Below are 17,512 nucleotides of genomic sequence, written 5' to 3'. Positions count from 1 at the left end.
TCAACCTTCGTAAGTTTGTTTAAAGATGCTGGGTTAGTAGGGGTATATGTGTATCAGTAAGGGTATGTCTACGCAGCAGCGTTATTTCAGAATAACTGACATTATTTTGGAATAACAAAGTGTGTCTACACTGCAAGCCATTATTTGAAATAATGGCAAGCTGGAGGACTTCTTATTCCAACCCCTGTAACCCTCATTTTATGAGGAGTAAGGGAAGTTGAAGGAAGAGTGTTCTTCCTTAGACTTCCTGCTGTGTAAACCGTGCCAAAAGCCGATTTAAGTTATTTCGACTTCTGCTACATCAATTGCATAGCTTAAGTTGCATAGCTTAATTCAACTTTAGCCCTGCTGTGTAGATGTACCCTAATATTCCTTGATAGCTCAACTTGATGCTCTTGTGATTCCTTTACTCTTGAGCCTGATAACCTATATGATCTCTAATTTGCCACTAGATCCCAGAAATGGGGGGGTTGGAGGCCTATAGAGTGCAGGTATTTAGCATTAGCTCTTAGTTAAGTGTTATTCCTGATAAACTTGGCTGATGTGTTCAGTCTGTGATAGTAGCAGTAGTTTTTATATCACTGGATTTTTGTATAGATTTTTTTTTTTAACAAATTTTTCTAACAGCATTTTGGTGCTGTGACTTTAAGCACTTAACATGAAGAAGGGCAACAATATCAGTAACAGGGAAAGAGGGTGGTTTCGATAACAAAATCTAGGGCAGCTACTTCTGTAAGCCTGGGAGGGGGAAGAAGATTACTTACTGTCCAAAGGATAGAGGCTGCCAGACTATTTGGCAGGCTGAAATACAAACGACATCCCCACACCTATTCTCACCTCTCTTCTGTATATGTCAGTGAGGGTGGTGAAGAGAACTCTGCCTGCTCCTGCCTTGTTGCCCTGTTTAGGGAATAGAATCCTGTATTATATGTTCCATTATTGTTTGTATGGGGGGAGTGGGATATATGGGGAAACAATATTCTGAGCTAAATACAACACTCAAACTGAATACAGTGTAAATTGGTCTAGTACTGTCTTGGATTCTAAAAACAAAGTCAGTGCCTCTGTTGTCCCACATTCCATCAGTATTGGTAGTTTTCGCTGCATTTGTGGTGTGTGAGGTATTGGTTAGTGTCACTCCTACTATTGAGAACTCTGTGGGTAATGGTGAAACTGACAGACTTTCATTCTGCTGGTTAGTGTCACTACTGCTATTGAGAACTCTGTGGGTAATGGTGAAACTGACAAACTTTCATTCTGCTTTTTGTGAAAGGAACGAACACCAAAAACAATTGAATTGTTCCATTAGGCCAGTGGTTCTCAAACTATTTGGACCGCCACCCATGCCACTCAACACAAACCTTTCCACGGACAACTAGCCAACTATCCATGATGACAGAATGGGAGCAGGAAGGGGTGGGGGTGCGAGGTCTGGGTTCGACATAGGGTGCAGGAGTGGGCTGGGGGTGGGGGGAGTCTGGATGGGAGGGAGGGTACAGGAGCTGGCTTGGGATAAAGGGTCTGGGCAAGAGAGGGGGTACATGATGGCAAAGGGGGTGCAGGATCTGAGCATGAGGTGGATGGGTGGGGTTACCTGGCTCTGCGCCCCCTGTGTCTCCCAGGCAGTGTGCCTTACTGCTTCCATTGGTCGGGATTCCAGCCAATAGGAACAGTGGGGAAAGCCTCCAGGTGAGCAGTTTCTTGTAGTGCCATTACCCCAGCCGGAGTGAAGGAGAAGGAGCAGCAGCACGTGGAGCCACTTCTCTTCCATATGCTAGAAATGGCTCATAAGGCTTAGGGTTTCCCCCCAACCTGCAGCGGGAAGTCAGCACTGGAACTCCAACCTCGTGAGGGGGGGGGGGGGGCGGGGCTGTACTGCCAGCATGGGCAACCTGCTGTAGGGGAGTGGCCAACTCCTGAGCCCACGGCCCACGTGAAAGATGGTCATGGACCACCACTGGTCTCTAGACTGCACTTTGAGAACCACCGAATTAGGCATTTACGTATTGTAGTCATAAGTATTCTAGAAATGAATGACTAAGTGTATTTTTTGATGGCTGAGATGGAAGGCCACCAAACTGGAGGCTGGGAATTAAGAGTATGGAGATCTTTCCTTGGCCCTAGTATTGGGTGTGAGAGGAATCTTCCCCGTATTGGATCCTAAGAGGAAGAAGGAATAGACTTTAGACACATTAAAACAGGGGTAGGTAACCCTTTTTGGGTCAGGGGCCACTGACCCCAGAAAAATCAGTTGGGGCCACACACAAGTGAGAAATCCCTGACTGAGAAGGAAAAAGATGCTCCCTACATTCCTCTCACACACCAGAGCCTGGGGGGGCCTCCACGCTAGTAGATTTTGTGTGCTCCAGCCCTGCAGGTGGGTGGCTGGAGCACCAGTGCAGGCTCCCCTATGCTGAACCTTGGAGGCCAGATCCAGACAAGCCAGGGGCCGCATCCGGCCTCCAGGCCTGAGGTTCACCACCCCTGCACTATAGGCTTACTAGCCAGTAAATACAAAGGAGCCCTGTAGCAACCCTGCTAGAAATCCCAAAACCTGTCTCTTTCCATGCAGCTGGGTTTCTCATTAAGGAACTACTATTTATCTTTTGATCTCCTTCATCTTCATTTGCCTTGACTAGTAGGCTTTGTACTCTGGTTGTTAGTGTTTGAAAAAATTGGTAGACGCCTATCTCAAATAACGTCACTGTTTTGTAGTTTATCTGTCCTGGTAATGTGGATTAATTGTATTCTTGACTCTAGGTTGTTCTGCAGTAATGGCATAGAATTCAACTTGAAACAATGATAATTGCAAAGTAACTTACCTTAGCATGTGTTGTCTTCTGGTAAAGAGCCAACTGCAGTTTACCTCTGGAAATAGTTTCTAGTAAACTCAATATACTAGTTCTCTTGAAGAGTGTGTAAAATGCTAGGCTATACAACTGAGTTACCTTGGTAGGCACCAGTCTTACCTTGTCTAGAAATCTCATCGGAGTCAAATACTTACAGTACTGGAATGCTATGTAGTTACAAATTTAAGGTCTGAAAACCCTAGAGTCCTACCTATAATTGGCTAGCTCACATATACTGTAACTTCATGCTGCCATGACATAGCATCTTGGGAACTGCTTAGAAGTGGCAACTGTTTCTTCTGAGAGCCCAAGGGATTATGCTAGCTGGCAAACCAAATATGAATTTGCAGCTTTGATGCCATGGCAAATATAACTAGTATGTATTGTTTATGCCTACATTAAGGGATAATTTATAGAACAGATGGGAGAGCCGTACAGTAGCCTTCTGTATCTCATGACATTTTTGTGAGATTCAGTTCAAATGCAATAGAAGAATTACAAAAGAGGGCAAATAAAGTGATCCAAGAATTGGAGGAAAGACACAAAGAGAGTTTGAGGGAGCAATGCTTCTGTAGACTAGAAAATCCAACATACTCACGTTTTATATAAATGCCTTCAAGATAGACAGATGAATGGCAATTATTTAGAGAATTATTGGTGATAGGAAAAGCACCGATATCTTGAAATTGAGGGTACATATTAAGAAAGTGCACTTTGAGCTTTTGGGCAATGAAAGAATGGTGCTTGAGGCACTATTGCTCAGATATAGTCAAGAGCCACTGGTTTGTCATTTGTAGGAATACTGCAAAGAACTGAGCAAAATGTAGGAAGTCAGACTAGGTTAAAATGAGCTATGCTACTTTATCAACATTTCCCTGAATAGTTCTGAATAATACAGAATACTTCTGTAGACAAACTTTTTAGTAACCAGTTGCGCTGTTATTGAACTTCTGTCAGTGTTTCCATTAAGTCAAAAAGTTAAGCTGAAAAAGTGAGCTTCAGGGGATAGCCAAGTTAGCCTGTTACAGGAAAAAAATCAACAAATGGTCTGATAGCACTTTATAGACTAACAAAACATGTAGATGGTATCATGAGCTTTCGTGGGCATAGCCCACTTCTTCAGAATTGGATAGCTAAGGTTAAAGTGTCATTAGGCATAAATATTACAGAGATCTCAACAGGAGTGTGTGATACAAAGGTTCTGTAAGTGTAGAGATTCTGCTGTATTATTTGAGTGCAAAAGTAGAAGAGCAGCAGTTTTAACTCTGAATTTCCAAGCTTTTACAGCTGTGGTGTCCAACACACTAGCCACATGTGGCTATTTGTCCAGTTGAGTGTGGCTAGTTTGATATAGCAGTAGCCACTACAGTGGCTGGTTGGACACCACAAAAATGGTGGACACCACGGTTTTACAGTCTAATTTCTTGTTGCTTTCATATTATCTAAATCAGTGGTTCCCAACTGCTGGGCTGCAGACCAGTGCTGGGCTGTAAACTGCCCAGTGGCCCTCCCCCCCCAGCAACTGTTGGGACAGGCATGTCCTTTCCCACCCCGACCCAACCAGCGCTGGGCAGGGGCAGGGTCTTCTCTTGGCCGTGGAAGAGTGGTTCACTGCGCTGCAGGAGAGCCATGTGGAGCCTGGCACTCTTGGAGCTGCCACGACCTGGGCAGCAGCGCTCAGCTGATGGCTGGGAGGCAGCACAGGGCTAGGTGAGGGGAATGGAGCAGGTACTCAGGCTTCCAGAGGTTGGGCTAGTGCTGGTGAGCTCTGAGGTGGGGAGCTGTAAGAGGCAGGGGGCTGGCACTGGGAGGCTGGAGGCAGGGCTAATAGTGAAGGGGTTGTGAAGGCCTAGGCTGGCACTGGGGACAGGATAATATTGGGGACTGGGGGCTGGCACTTGGGGGGTTGGGAGTAGTGGGTCTCTGGAAATAGGCTGGCACTGGGGGGGGTCTGGGGATGCGGGTCTCTATGGGGTGGGTGATTGACACTGAGGCATTTGGGATGGGGGGCTGGCACTGGAGGGTTCGGGGGGGAGGCTAGCGCTGAGGAGGTTGGGTGCAGGAGACTATGGGGTCAGTGGCAGGTGCTTGGGTAGTGGAGGGGTGGTGGGCCTCTAGGGATTAGGGCTGGCATTGGACAGGTTTGAGTGCTGGAGCTTTTTATACTGCGGAGCAGAACACCCATCCACAAACTTTTGGTGGACCAGTAACATTTATTTGCATATTAATTTGCATAATGGATTTGCAAATTAATGTTTCTGTTCTGCCAAAATTTTGTGAAAGGACTTGCCAGTCCACAGTATAAAACAGGTTGGGAACCTCTGATCTAAATCGACATTCTGACCCTTTGTTAGCCTTGTGGGCAGGGGAAAAAGCCAATCTCTTCAGACAAACATTAGTGATTTTTATAAGCAAATCAATAGTGTGGGTTTGTCTTCTAGAGATGGGTTGAAGGAAACAAGTTTGAATCCAAATCTTCTATAATTTTGGGTATTTGTATATGGAGCAGTGGTATTATTCCCAAACTGATTTTTTTTTAACATTTGCATTGCAGGAAGGTGTCAGTTACCCTGCTTCAGTATTTAGACACTAATGCAGTAGATGGTTTAGAAATGTTGAAGTATCCAAGCCTTGTGAATAACTGTGCTTGAAGTTTTGTTATGCGTTGTGTGGTAATAAAGTGTGTAGCTATTATGGCTGGTGGTACTTCACTTTTTAAAAAGTGAACAGTCATCTAGTAAATTCAAAGATGAAGTGAAAGTTGCCTTTTTGTTTCAAAGTGCCAAGCTATTATCAGACTGCATCAGTGTTGGCTCAAGCTGTTAAGGAAATACACACGCAAACATACACACATCCCAACCAACCAAAATCTTCTATAGGAGAACTAGAAGGCTTTGTTGTTGGATATAACCTGAATTCAGACACTCAGGTGTTCTCTTTCCCGTTTTGTTGGTGATATTGTTAACTTTTAAACAGTTGGAGTTCCCTTTATGCGGGTAATAATACAGAAAGCAGAACTCTGAAATAATGCCTTTGTAGATCGTTTAATATCACTTTCATCTTTATCTTCTGCTTTAAGAAATAAACTGTATAGAAGTCCAAATCTTGTTAAATTTTTATTCTTAATCACTTCCATTTACCGTAAGATTTTATTTAAAAAAGTATTCATAACTTAAATACTGTCTGTATGCTGTAGAAATTTTGGGGGGAATTGACTGCCCAGAATAAATAATTCCTGTTGAGTGCTAGCATGTAAATTACAATTAGGGATGTGATCGGCCACAGTGCATTGTGGGCAGGGGCTGCTCCAATTGCCAGTTAACTGGTTACCCTGATAAGCAGGCTGGTAAGGCAATACTTACTAGTTAACCAGTTGCCCCTTTACATCTGTAATTGCAATATTATAATGAAAATATTAAGGTGAACAGCAAAGGTTTTTTTGTAAACTTTTTATGAGCATCTGAATTCTAAAATCTGGCATTTTAATCTTTCTTGCTTTTTAAACTTTTACAACTTGTTCAACAAGTTGCCAGAGTGACTACCATACAGTTTGGGTCTTTCCCATTCATTCAATGGTGTCCCACCATACACTGAACTTGTGTCATAGTACTATTAATCAGCTGGAGCAGGGAATCTGCTTTTGAGGAGGAAAGTTCCATTTTTAACATTATTCAGCCATTATTTGGTTTCCTACATATAAGAATAAATCTACTTGGCTTTGACCAAAACTAGATTTAATTCTTTTATAAAATGTAAGCTGTCTCTCAATTTCTAAGATTTCTTAAGGAAAGGAAGACAGGTGAAGTCCCACAAATGTTTTAATTCACACTGCAGTCTAAGAAATTAGTCTTACAACTAAATTTGCTTATTGCTAGGAGTTGTTTCCTACTCAAGCTGACTTGACTATAGGCTGGGCAGAGATTTCTATAGATTCTCTTTTGTCCTAGGCAGGCTTATAATATTAAATGAGAGAAGTGCTTGCAGACTCATTGGCTGGACGCTGAAGCAAGAAAAATTCAGCTAATTTGTAATTTTTTTTTAAAGTGAGGATAATTAACCCTTTGAAAAAAATTACCAAAAGCAGTGGCTCTTCCATCACTGGAGAGCAGACTAGATGATCAAAGTGGTACTTTCTGGCATTGGAATCTATGAATCTAGGACATCTGTATTAAAATCTTAGCATCATACCTTTCATTTGTCTTGCAGCCATATTGCCTTTAGTTTGTGCAATATGATGACGTGACAGTTCAGCATATTTAAACTACTTGCTAATTTTTCTAGAGGGTGTGCTACTTCGGTCATTCATAACTTCTGATTTGGAAATCTCAAGTAAAGCCTTTCGTGAACTCTGGAAACAAGCTGCTTGGCTATTAGTTTTTTTAAATAATCAGTAGGCTTATGGCTGGCTTGACTTTTTGGAGTTGCCAGAGATCCAGAGTTGTCAGTGAATTCAATAAGGAACTATGAAAATTAGAGCTTTAATCTTTAAATAGGTGGACATGACTAGTGCTATCAGTAAAAACAGCTCTGCTTCTGAAGCAAAGAGGAATACATTTGAATAGCATTCAGTTAAAAGAAATATTAATTTATTTGCTTAAAATGGTAACATTTTAAAGTATCTAGAGCAGGAGCAGGCAAGATATGGGCTGGATCTGGCCCACCAAGTCTTCTGATCCAGCCCACTGCCTGCCCCTCTGATAACCCAAGGCTCTCTGCATGCTGCAGTCTGAGGCTCTTCAAAACAGCTGGCAGCTCCCTCTAGGTCAGGGGTGGGCAATAATTTTTGGTGGGGGGGCCACTCCATCATTTTAGAAAGTCGTCATCCTTTTCTGTGGAGAGAGTGCAGGGTCTAGGATGGAGGCCGGGTACAGAAGGGCGCGGAGTAAAGGACTGGGGTGCAGGAGATGGTGTGAGGTCTGAAAGGAAGTTTGGGTGAAGGAGGGAGTTGTGACTGGGTAATGGGATAGGGGTGCAGGGTCTGAGAGGGTGTTTGGGTGCAGGAAAGGATTCTGGCCTGGGGAGGGGCATTGAGGGGGTATAGGGTCTGAGAGGGAATTGTGACTGGGGGCAGGGAGGTGCAGAGGGTTTGGAAGGTGACCTGGGGAAGGGAGTTGGGATGTGGGAGGGCAGGGGTGCCAGAGGGAGGCTCTGGCACGCAGGTGCTTACCTAAGCATCTCCTGGCCAGAACCCCCAGGGCAGGACGGATTCCCTGCCTGCTGCAGCCCCAGATCACTTAGAGCTGCAGACTGTTCCCTCCATGTGGCTCTTAGCTCCCAGAGGGAGAAAACTCTTATGCTGCCCTCATCCCCCAAGCCAGTCTCTCAGCAACTATTGGCTGGTTGTTTCCAGCCGATAGAAGCTGCGGATTGGGCTGGGACGGGGAGATCATACGAAGCCTCCTTCTTACTCCAGAGCAGAGAGCTGCTGGACTTCGCTTTAAACCTGTGACAGCTGTGTGCCTGAGGGTCTCGGCAGGGTGTTCCGCAGGCTGGATCCAGTGACTTTTGCAGGCCAGATCCAGCCTCTGGGCCATACTTTGCCTATCCCTGCCCTGGAGGGGGGAGAAATTTTGCATGCTGCTTCCACCCCCAGGCCAATCATTGTGGCTCCCATTGACTGCCTAGGGCTGAGGGCAGTGCACAATGTCTCCTTCTCTGCCCCCTGCCCAAGCCAGGGTGCCTCCATCTGTTTTGAGCAGCCTAGGTCTGCAGCAAGCTGAGAGCCTGCCTTGGGATCCCTGTTCAGCTGCTGGCCTAAAATAAGCAACTCCCAGTTAAAGCCTGCCTCTAGCACCCAAACCCCTCCCACTCCCCAACTCCTTGCCCCAGGTCATTACCCAAATCCTCTGCATCACCTTCCCCCCATGTCACAAATCCCTGCACCCCCTCCTACAGCCATCTCCCGGGTCAGAATCCTCTTGTGCCCATACCGCTTCCCCTGCCTTGCATCCCCTCCCAGGTCAAAATCCACTTCTGCACCCTTACCCCTCCAGGACCCTGCCTTCCAATCCTCTGCCCAGGTCACAACCTCCTCTGTCACCTAAAGTCCCTCTTACTCCACACTGTTTCCTGCACCCCCTACCATGAGCTCCCTTCTACACCCAGCCTCCACCCGAGACCCTTCACTCCCTCCATAGAAGAGTTCAGCCCTTGACCACTTACCAAAATCTTGGAGTGCTCCCCCACTCAAAAATTATTGCCCACTCCTGATACAGAGGATAGGAACTTTACTGGGAGGCAGGAAACTTGTGTTCTGGTTCAAGCTTTTGTTCTGCCACTATCTGACTCCATAACTTTTGAGTAGTCACTTCATCTGGCTGTGGCTTGGTTCCCCTCCAACTTTTGTCTGTTTTGATTGTATAAACTCTTCCAAGCCCTGCAGTTAGCCATTCCCCTCATGGAGGTGGTTTACTTAGTATGCAGGGAGTAGCTCTTTCCAAATGCTCCTGCCATGGCCACAATGCTGTGTTAAAGTGCTGCTGCAGCTGTCCTTTACACTTCGAAGTGTAGACAAACCTCAGTCTCAGATGGGGGTCTCTGGGACAAAGGTAGTATAAATACTACTCGCTTGCCAACCCACCTTTCAGCTGGGGAGGGCCCAGGGGTGAGGCCACCCCAGCCCTGGCTTTTCTCCCTCTTCCCCTCCCCTGGCTGCCGGGGAGGGTTCAAGGCTGCCCTAGCCTTGGCGGGGGGCGGAGGGGGGGAGCCCTGGCTCGCTAGCCCTGGTTCTTGGGCCCTCCTCCGGCATCCTCCCCCTGGCTGCCAGGGATTGGACAGGCTGAGGTGGCCCCAGGCCCAGCTCTCCCCCGGAGCTGCTGGGGGCGGGCGCAGAGAGGGTGCTGGGCCTGTTTCCCCACACACACCCCCTCCACCACTGGAGAGGGCTGTGCCCAGGCGGTGGCAGCTATGGCTCTCCCCCAGCCATTGGGAAGTGGAGGGGAAGGCCAGGACTGCAGGCAGCTCCAGCTCTTTACATGGGCCCTGCAGAGGGCCAGGCTGGGGGTGGGGTGGGGCTTGGCTCCTGTGGACGTAGAGTGACATCATGATGTCACTCTGTCATCCCAACCAGGCTGACTGGCTTCTTGGGATTGCAGCCTGTGTGGAGCAGACCAAAGTAATCCTCAGCTTGCCACCAAGAAGTACAGAGCACAGCCCACAATATTGTACCTGCGTCTAAAGGATTTATAAACATTTTTAAAATGAGGTTCAATAGATATGGAAAATGAGAAATAACAAACTCTGCAGTTACTTTGTGGTTCTGGCCATAAAAAATAGAGGTTTGCAGGAGGGGAAACATCCAAGAAACAATGCAAAGGAAGTGTGAAGGGCAGGTCTTGCTCACCAAGTAAAGAGATATAAAAGCTGTTTCAAGCAATGAACAAAACTAGCTGTGAATGCATGTACTCCCACCTTTTAGCCATGTCTTCCCTTATCGCCCTCCCCTGTGTTCTTCTGTCTGTTTCCTTCTGCTAGCCTTCTTCTAAAATTAACACAGCGTGAGGAGTTGAAGGGCTGAAACACCTACTTGTAATTTTTTTTTAGATTTTATTTATTGCAATTTGGAAGTGTCTGATGTTTTTACTATTGCTCTTTTTCTTTTGCAGCATGGAAGACATACGGTTAGGGTTAACTGTTGGAGGCTGCTCCTGCCCCGGGGGGCCTGTTGCAGGCAGGAGGGCTGCTCTATCTGGCCAGAGCAGCCTCCTACCCTGGCAGGCCCCAGTGCACCTCGAGCAGGTGCTTTCCAGCCTGCCCTCCTCCCCACACCCACCCTGTTTAATCAGTTAACCAGTTAAACATTAAGTTTAACTAGTTAACTAATTACACGGAATTTTACATCCCTAGTTTGGCTAAAAAACTGAGCAGAGCAGGGATCTTTCTTTGGGGGGATGCATGGAAGGAAAGAACTTTCTTTAATGGTGCATTCCTAGACTACTACTTCTACCAACAGTGTCTAGACATGATCATTTAATAAATTCTTAACTACCTCTCAGCTATTATGGGACTTGCTGCAGTGTAGCTTTGGATGTTGGAAGATGTTCTGCAGTTCATACTACGACAAAGTGTCTGCCATTCTGATTCTTGGCACAGCTAATTGGCTCAAAAACATGGGTTGCAGTAGTAGTAAGTTGCTGGACCTGCTGTAAACTGGCTTCCAGACATATAGGACTTGGGGATATAAAATCCCAGTTAAAAAGTGAACTGGTTAAATGTAATTAATGTTTAACCAGTTAACAGTGATCCTGTGGTGGGGGCTGCTCCCGCCCAGTCATGTCCAGTGTGCGCATTCTGCTCTGGCCAGGCCCTTTATATCCCTACTAGGACTATGTTTCAAAGGTGGGGGGTTTATTCTCTGATTCCACACTTCCTCTCCTCTGTCTAGCTCAGCTAAGCCTGCTGATGGGGGTGGGGGGCAAAGGAGGCATCTGGAGCCCAGGACTCCTGGTCACTGTTGCTGCTACAGCAACAATAACAGAAATTAGAGCTCCTTGATCTTTAAAGTTGCCACTGGAGCCCTGGGTGGAACATGCTTGGAGGTGCAGAAGGGCTAGCTGAGGGAGGCTAGTCTTCATCCCTTGCCCCTCCCTCCCCCCCCCCCCCATCCACTGCCCTGGCCTTCTGCCTAAGGTCCTTTCCCTTCCTAGGGCCTGGAACTGCTGCCATCCTCTCCCCACCTTGGCCAGGGCTCAGGGAGGTCTATCATCTGTCCTGAGCTCAAGTTGAAACTGATGTTTCTTACTTACATTGAGGATTCCCTTCAGAGAGAGCTTCACCTCAGTGGATCCCAACAGTTCATAGGCTTCAAACTTCCAGTTCGCCTGCTGATTGAGCAGAAGGTTCATCAGTTCTTCCATTGCTTGATTATACAGGCAGTCCCCAGGTTACGTACAAGATAGGGACTGTAGGTTTGTTCTTAAGTTGAATCTGTATGCAAGTTGGAACTGGCGTCCAGATTCAGCCGCTGCTGAAACTGACCAGCGGCTGACTACAGGAAGCCGGAGGCAGAGTTGCTATGCCCCGGGCTTCCTGGAATCAGCCGCTGATCAGTTTCAACAGCGGCTGAATCTGGACGCCTGGGACAGAGCAGCTGGGGCGCTGCCGGGACCAACCCGCCGCCCGGGTTCTCCGTGTCTCCCTGGTCTGCTGGGGGCCTCCCCCAGGAGACTAGGGAGACGCGGAGCAAAGCCGCGGAGGACCCGGTTGGGGGGACCGCCCAGACGCGCTGTGGTCCCCCCGCCCGGGTCCTCCGTGGCTTTGCTCTGCATCTCCCTGGTCTGCTGGGGGGGCTCCCCCAGCAGACCAGAGAGACGCGGAGCAGCTTTTCTCGCCCCGGAGGACACGGGCGGCGGGACCGGGGCGCGTCTGGGCAGTCCCGCCGCCCGCGTCCTCCGGGGCGAGAAAAGCCCTGTTCGTAAGTACGGATCCGATGTAACTCGGGGACTGCCTGTACTATAATTTTGCCCACAAGCAGCAGCAACCATAATTGTACTCAGTCCTTGCCAAACAGAGGTGGCTGCTAAGACAGTTTGTGTGAGCCTACTCACTTTTCTATTTTAATAGGCTTCATGTGAAGAGCTTCTGTGCAGGGGGAGTGTGCATTAATCCTGCACCTCAAAATAAACTGCTTCTGGTTGCACAAGTTTGTTGTGAACTTTTTTCCTGTTTTGATTCATCTGGGTTCACATCCTCTAGGTTTGGACCCAAAAGTCTATACAAAATTATCCTACACTGGAAATTTGCTTTATTTTGTTTGGTTCAAATCTATGTAAAACCAGAATTTCAGTGGTTTTGCTCATATTTGTAACCCGGCTCAAATTCACTGAGGTTCAAGAACCTTTCAGCACACCTGCTTAAAGCACCTTAATTACCATAAAACCTGGAAAACCTTTCCTGTTTCTAGGCTTCCTTGTGAAATATTCCACACAGGTCCACTTCTGCAATGAACTGGACTGAGGCCAGTTGTGCACAACAAACTGTTTTAGGTATAGCTATGTCAGGCAGGGATGTAAAGATGTGTGATTCCCCTAAAGTACATGCAGTTATGCTGCCAGTTTAGCTTATTTTGCTTGGTGAGAGGAAAGAGGAAGATTGGAATAACATATGCTGAAAAAAATGCACTTTTGCAAGTAAGATTTGTCTGTGGTAGGAGTGCTTTGCTGGTTTTCCTGAACTGTCAAAGCCTTCCAAGTGGAAATGTAGCCCAAGTCCATTTCTATCTGTCTCTAGCTTGTATATAAAGCCTGCTGAAAAGGGAAAAAGAGCATGATCATGTTGTTGTTGTTTTTTTCCTCTCTGTAGCTCTGTCCCCCCCTCCCACCGGTGCAAAGGTAACTTGTTCCTTCTCAACTGCAGAAGCTTGTACACCTGGATGGAAAGTGACTAGAACACTAGTTATTCTGCCTTTGCAGACTTTCCCTATTAAAATGACGCCTTTCTTGCAGAGATCAAAAGTGCCAAAGCATCAAAATGGGGAAGTATAGGTAGCTAGAAGGGGATGCCAGTGCATGATATCCAGAGGAAGGGGAGGAAAACTAAGGGAAGATGTGGTGGTGGTCTTGCATAATCTTTCTATCCCCCACAGATTAAACAACTAAAAAATTAAGGGCCATCTTCTAAACTGCCTTGATGTAAAATTTCAGTTGACATCAGGGAGGAAGATGATATGGACTAATGATAACACGTGATCACAAGAACCTTGTAGCCTTAACCCAGGGGTTTAATTTACTTTGGCCCTCACCACAAAAACTTGATGTCACTTACCTTTTAGAAACTAATCGATTTTCATGCAAGGTCAAAATAATGGGGTTGGAGGAAAAGCATGTCATTATATATGACTCCGGCATACACACACACAAACATAAAGTTCATATATAAGATATATATAAACTCTGGTCATCTGAAGAAGTGGGCGATGCCTACGAAAGCTCATGATACCATCTATATGGTTTGTTAGTCTATAAAGTGCTACCAGACCATTTGTTGTTTTTTAAGTTTATCTTGTACAAACTAACTCGGCTACCCCCAGAAGCTACTATATATGTAGCAACTCTTGTCCTCTGGAGAATGTTTAAACCCGGGGTAGGGAACCTAAGGTGTGTGGTCCCCAGCTTGCCTGGATCCAGCCCCTGAGGCTTGGGGCATGGGGAAGTCCGTGCTGGTGCTCCAACCTCCTACTGTCCCTCCATTGAGCTGGATCATACACAGTCTTCTAACCTGGGCCCACCTAGGCTCTGGTGCGTGAGGTGTTTTTTTTCTCCTTCTCAGCTGGGGGCCAAGTCAGTGAGGGTTGGTTTTTGGTTTTGCTTCTCACTTGTGTGCAGCACCCAGCTGATTTTTCTGTGGGTCAATGGCCCCCACTCCTACTTTAAACGTATACTTAACTAGGTTGGCTTTCCTAACTTGGGGTGGGCATATACTGGCCCACAGATCTACTCTGCCAGAGTTAGCCCATGGCAGGCCCCCACAGTGCCATATTTACCTGCATCTCTGTAGGTACAGGGGATCGAGCTCCCGTTGGCCATGGAGCTCTGTTCCCAGCCAGTGGGAGGTGCAATCACTCTTACCCATGGAAGCACAATAAATATGGCCCATTGCGGGCTAACCCTGGTGAACCACTGCTGTTTTATTGCTCACCCTTCCCTAACTGCTAGCTCGAGCTAATTCTTTATTTGGATTCATAAACATTGTGAGGTGAGGTAAGTCTAACCTTGCAAGTTAATCAAACCAGTGGTAAGAACTTCTGTTTAAAAAAAATACCAGCTTTGAGGAGCTCTGAAACCAACTATTCCTTGCTGTTTGTAGCTAAATAGAGATTGATATTAATGGTACAGTCTGAACAGAGCAATGCACAACACAACTGAGTCAAAAATAACTAGGGAAAGGTTGGAGCTGACTGTTTTAACAGATGTTAAAATTGCTGGCACCTGGCACTACATAGTATGTATCCATAGGTCAGCCAAGGTGGAAACTACTTCACACTATCCTGGAAAATGTTTGGCTTTCCTTAGCTAGGTCTGAACTACATCAGTCTTTGGTCTTTCCAGAACTGAATTCATTGTTTGCATTTTGTACTGTAGTTATCTGGAGACATAAATTTGTTAGTCCAGATGCATGATATTTTCAGATAAGTATTGAACTGTGTAGCTCTTCATTGGAAAAAGCATCTTTTTCCATGAAATTGTGGAAAGCCTTGTTTGTCATAAATATGGAATATATAAAATCTGTTAAAATGTTGCTCTCTGTGCTATATTCCTCAGAGGATGGGTAAAAGCACTGCAGAAATGAACTGATTTTTTTTCTATGTTGAATGAGTAAAAAACCACCTGGTAGCTGCAGAGATGATTTTTTTTTGTTTTTTTAGATGCTCCCAGATCTTTATACCCTGCATATTTACAGATAGCCGTTTTATATCCACGAGTACCCACATTAGCAGATGTGGATATTCACAGCTCATTTTTTAGGATACAGATGTGGATGGAAATACAAATTTCGTATCCACAGGGGCGCTACAGATCTTGAACTCACACTGTATTTTGAAGCTGCTCTGCCCTAAACTGGTTCTCTTTTTGGTATACTTGGAGCAACTTGGATATGGGGGTCAAAAAGCAGTAGAAGAAAACATGGATGGTCATTCCCCATTCACTCCCTGCTTCTTTCCATTGGGAAAGCTCTATGGTATGAGCAAGACTCCAACTTGATTCTCAACATGCTGTTCTCATCTGAACAGTGAGCAAAAAGTGGCACCTCTCAATCAAGTGATTCTGCTCCCAGAATGTGCAAGGCCTTATGTGCTTTCTTACTACTCTGTGCTGCAGTGCCAAGGCAGCTCCAGAAGAGAGAGCTGAAATTCTTTCTTAGCTTGTGCATGAACACAGTTGTTGAGTAGGTTCTTCATTCAGAACTTCTTTTGCATAAGCCAGAGAGAACCTGGCCTGATACTCAGATATGGGGTTGAATGTGCAGTGCTGGGACTTAAGAAAACCATCTTTCCTGGTAAACAGTTGGAAGGTGTAAAATCCAACCTAGGAAGACATACCAGCACAAGCCTGATCAGGACTAAAGTGCTGACAATTGCGGTATAACCATGGCAGTGGGAAAGGCTAACCACATCAAGTACATACCTGTGGTCTTGGACTCGGAGCATCTGGTGCCTCCTTCCATTTGTGCTGCAGTTACATGGTTACCTAATTACCTGCTTTTTAACATCCCTAGTGCATATAGTAGATTACGCACTCGCACTCTAACTTGTCTTGAATGCAAGAAATGAAGCACCTCGCTAAAAGTGATAAAAGCCCAGCTTGCTGAAATAGCTGTACATTGAAACTTTGATTGAGATAAAATAATGCTATATCTGATACCTGAATTAAATTCTGGGTACAAAGTAATATTGTAATAGTCTGATACTAATTATCTCTGAAATTGAGTTAATGCTGGTTAATATTACTCTAATCTCTGTTACTGTTACAACAAATAGATTTCAGTTGTATAAAAAATTGTAAAAACAAAATGTTTTCATATATGGTGGTGATTGGTTGTATTTTTAAAGGTGCGTGTTATAGCTGTTGCGGTCTGTTTTTACAGTGTAATGATTTCTGAGTAGTCCTCTCATTTTACAGCATTCCATGTGGAGACCTGGAAGTCTGAGGGGAAACATAAAAAGAAATGGTCCCCCGTGGATTTGAGATTATGTAAGTATTAAAATTTTGGTGAATCTTAATGGACATTTTGAGATTGTCAGGCTGCTCTAATAGCAGTTTTATTATTCTCCTCTCAGACAGGGCCGGCCTTACCATGAGGCGAACTGAGGCCTCAGGTGCCAGATTGTGGGGGGGGGGGGCTCCACTAGGACCCCGAATGTAGAAGATTGTGTCTGCTGCTGGTGCATATGTATTCTCTCTGCAGTACCATGAGAAGAGTAGAACGGGAAGAAGGCAGAATTGAAACCTTTCAAAGTTTTGGCCCAAGCGAGGAGGTATGGGGGCATCATTTGAACTCCCCGCCTCAGGTGCCAGAATGTTGTGGGCTGGCCCTGCTTTCAGCATATGATAACTAGAGCTGCCATCTGTAACATTTTTACGATGGAAACCTTGGATGGGTAGGAGGACAAGTGAATGAGCCTGAAGTGGTAGCAGGCACATGGCCCTCTTACATGTATCCTAAGAAATGCTGCACATTCAGCAGCATCTGAACAGAGCTGGAACATCCGTGTTCCTCTCAACAGTCTCTCCAGCCTCTGTTCTTCTGGGTATTATGTTGTCATGCCGTACATCCTAGGTATGTGCGCACAATTGTGCAGAGTAGGTTTCTGAAGGAGTATGACTTAATTTTGGTTGGAAACTTCCTGTGGATTTGCTGGAAGATGCTAAGACAGTGATTATGTCCTACAGAACGTTAGCTAGGCTATCACCAAGGAGTATGCTTCCTGGGTTAAGGTGGAAGAGGATATACCATTTGGCTCAACATCATTTGTATTGGGAATCCCATAACTTAATTTCATTTGTGCACTGGAGTGAGAGCTTTTTTGTGTTTTCCCTAAGTCTTTCTCCTGAAATTTTGTCCTGCTGCCCTCATTTGAACTTTGTTTCCTTGTTTACAGAAAAAAAAATTGGGTGCAATTTTTCTTCTATAAGCCACATGCAGTTTATTGCATCTTTGTTGACTTC

General features: G+C 45.7%; 1 protein-coding gene across 4 annotated transcripts in view; it reads left to right on the top strand.

Annotated features, from left to right (window-relative positions):
• The window catches only part of DCUN1D3 (defective in cullin neddylation 1 domain containing 3), a 38,681-nt gene that overhangs the window by 2,158 nt on the left and 19,011 nt on the right, over positions 1 to 17,512 (top strand). For 3 of the 4 annotated variants that reach the window (XM_075899438.2, XM_006123132.5, XM_025184692.3), the window contains one exon: positions 16,466 to 16,537. The exons of the other annotated variant lie outside the window; for it this stretch is intronic. The gene's annotated coding sequence lies outside the window, so the exon portion shown is untranslated. The remainder of the gene's footprint in view (positions 1 to 16,465; positions 16,538 to 17,512) is intronic. 4 annotated transcript variants of the gene reach the window in all.

This window comes from Pelodiscus sinensis, chromosome 15, assembly GCF_052426305.1.
Source record: "Pelodiscus sinensis isolate ZL-2025 chromosome 15, ASM5242630v1, whole genome shotgun sequence".
NCBI lineage: Eukaryota > Metazoa > Chordata > Testudines > Trionychidae > Pelodiscus > Pelodiscus sinensis.
The sequence above is the reverse complement of the archived record's forward strand: the minus strand, read 5'-3'. Positions and strand labels throughout refer to the sequence as shown.